This window comes from Hibiscus syriacus, unplaced genomic scaffold (genome assembly GCF_006381635.1).
Source record: "Hibiscus syriacus cultivar Baekdansim isolate YM2019G1 unplaced genomic scaffold, ASM638163v2 tig00112856_pilon, whole genome shotgun sequence".
NCBI lineage: Eukaryota > Viridiplantae > Streptophyta > Magnoliopsida > Malvales > Malvaceae > Hibiscus > Hibiscus syriacus.
Window position 1 is genome coordinate 272,527 of NW_024063411.1, and position 3,580 is coordinate 276,106.

Below are 3,580 nucleotides of genomic sequence, written 5' to 3' on the forward strand. Positions count from 1 at the left end.
TAGGACCATTTGAAATTTGAGTGCATTCAGGAAGTTATTCATGAACCTTTACATCAGAATTATTTAAGATTCATATATAACTAGAGTGATTCCATTATTTATGTCATTAGGGGCATTTTAGTCAATTTACTACCAGGAGAAATCTTAGTAAAATTTTCCAAATAAAGGTAAAATGATAATTCACATTATGTCGAATGTATTTCAGGTCCTCAGGATTTCGAGTCAAATCGAACTAAACGGACCTCAACACTACTATACTTACCAATCATTCGGACTAACCTAATCCACGAATATTCACCTTGAAATACTGACAGTGCTAGTTGAGTTGATCACCTTTAGAGACATCATTAATCGAATCTCGAGGAGACGAGCAGGTATCCCTATGGTATTATTATTTCTGTATCATAACAATATCAAGAATGCCCAGCATGCTTAGACCGTGCTCCAAACCTTTAAGAACAGTACAACCTTTAGGTTTATCGGTGTTTTCAAAATTTATCCAATGACATTCACTTAATTCTTGGTCATGGGGGTAATTAAGTCATTTTATTTTATTCAAACATATGAATCATTCTAGTAATTTAGTTATCAGGTGCTTATTCTAAAAATTGAAAATTCTAATTCTTTTACCATCTCGGAGGCTAAAAATCGAAGAATTTTCTAAGCAAAACTAGCATTTGCCATGTAAATAAGTAGTTTAATCAGACCAATATGTATTTTCGTGGTTATTTTCCACTTTTAGGGACAATTATTGTCTTTGTACATCACAAGGGTATTGTCGTAATTTTACCCCATATGGGTATTTTTGTAATTTTACCTAACAAGAGTATTTTCATAATTTCTCATCCAAGTATTTTCGACACTTAACCTTTAAAGAGATAAATCAGAATTTACGGTTCATGAGATTAATTGATTAAATCACTGAGCTTGGATTTATTTCTTATTTGTCTTCTAGTTCCTTACACAAGTCAATCAAGTCTTATTGGGTTTATTGTTTTTATATCGTATTCAATTTGAATCCATCAATAATTAACTATATGTAATTGTATAATCATTTCAATCATGCATTAATCAATCACCAAGATGAACCATAAAGCATGCATATTACCTCGAGTTTTGAGCTATATCGATCCATTATTTCAACTCCATTTGATCATCCTTAGACTTGGATTTGACTTCTAAAAATATCTCGGATACATAGTAAAACAAATTACGTCAGAAATATAACTTAACTGGGTGAAGCGGATCATATTAGAAAATAAAGTAATGAAAAATAGCTTATCGGGTTTGAATTTTACAAAACGGATTTCGGATTCGAACTCAGGACATCGAAAAATATAAAATATGACTTAAAAAAATGACTTTTTGGTCAAAGTCAACGGTCAACGTGGCCAAAAGTCAAAGTTAATAATTCTGGTCAAAGGTCAATGAATAGGTTAACAGGCAGGTCAACAATCAAGAGACATGTCAACGGTCAGGTCAGCGGGTTGACTCGGTTTGATATGAGTTGACTCGATTGACTCGATCAACTCAGTCCGAGTTAACTCAGTTTCTAGAACGCTCGACGAAAAATGACACCCACGAGCGATAGTGGCGCGTGGCAGCGCGTGCGGTGGGCGACAGGGATGAGGACGACGGTCGAACGCTCGGAAGATAACCAAACACGAAAATCAATCCACAACAGCTCGAAATTAAGCCCAAATCAAAGAAATGGAAATCAGAACTTACCCATGGCGGCGACGGTGAGGGACCACGATGGTTGGGTTTTGGTCGAAAATGAGTGGGGAACTCAATGTCGAGGGCGGTGTGACATGACGTTGGTCGAATCGGTCTGAATTTGCAGAAGATTAAGACGACATGTTAGGGTTTTCGACGAAGCTTCACGGAGCTTTTGGCAACGATATACGACGGATCTCGACGAGTCATTAGAGAGGTTTTGGTCGAGCAGGAGCGGCGCTTCATTTAGACAGGCTGGTGACATTCGTCGACAAACGACGACGGAACTGAGCGATTAAGCAACCAAAAGATCTTTTTTTTATTTTACGATGATTGGCGTTCGATCGGGATGTGGGTTATGTTTGAGTTTCAAAATGAGAAAAAAGATAGTTTAGGTGCATTATTGATCTGATCTATAGCAATAAAAATAAATTTTAATATTTTGAAACTCAATAGTACCTAGGCTGGATGGCAGAGGAAGAGTGTACCGTACCTCATGTTAGAGGTTTAATCCTTTTGAACCACACTTTTTTTTTCATCTTTTGTGATTTGCAAATCAAAGCAAAAGGATAATTTCCCCATAAGCCATTGGTCTCTTTAAAAATTCATCTTTTAATCTTCAAACTTTCTTCAAGATTCAATTTAGTCCTCCCATGAACCTATAGATAAATTTAACCCCAATTTCAGGGTGTGACATTAAATATGATTATATATATATGTATTTGAACTAAAAGTGGCTAATTTCGATTAGATTTAAGAAAAAAATATTTACTTGAATAATAAATTTAACTCAAACAGAACTTTGTTAAACACGATTTAACTAAAAATTTAAGGTAAAAAATCAAAGGTACTTGCACTTTAAAAAAATTAATGTGGTTCTCGTATTATTTTTCTCTCAATGTGGTCCTTCAATTCAGAAAATAAGCACAATATGGTCCTTTGACCAATGTTTTTCATTATTGATCGTTACAGTGTTGATGTGGCGGTTCACGGTGCTAATGTGACAGTCCACAGTGGTTAATAATGTGACAGATAACACGAAAGATGATCTAAATTAGTAACTCGAACATGACAGATGAACTGCCACGTCAAAACCGTAAATCGTTACATTAATAATGTGAACTACCATGTCAACACTGTAACGATCACGATCACGACGAAAAATGTTGATCAAAAAATCACATCAAACTAATTTTCTAAGCTAAAATGCCACAATAAGAGAATATAAGGGGTCACATTAATTTTTTTTAAAGTACAAAACGTCTGATGTAATTTTACCGAAATTAACTATCAAAATCAAATATATGTACGAACATCTCCAATTGAACTCGAATAGAAAGTAGAAGGTGAGCAAAGGAAGATGAAAGTAATGTGTCGTAACCGTCTTTCGGTTGGATCCCGGAATTGGGCTTCGACTTAGGAAAAATGATTTGGAGTCGCCACCGACCACTTTAAAACGAATTTAGGTGGGCCGGACACCATCTTACCTGATCTGCGTCGTACCAGAAACCTGTCGGGTTCGGGAGTCGGTTACGGTCAAGGAAGGATTAGCACCCTTGAACCGCCCTTTCGGTACCAATTAATTTGTCGGTTGTCTTAGTTGCGAAAATTTAAAATTTAAATTTAAATTTAAAAACTCGATGCAAATCACTTACCTTTGATCGATTAAAGTTAGCGCTAAAAAGGGGTAAACAAAAAAAATATGTTAGACGATAAAATAGTTAAATAAAAATGAAAGGATAAAATAATAACAAAAAAAGTAGTAATATAAAAAAAAAATCAAAGAAATTAAATTAAAATTAAATAAATATTAAATAAATATTAAATAAATAAGAAAAATATTATTTTAAAAGTAATAAAATGG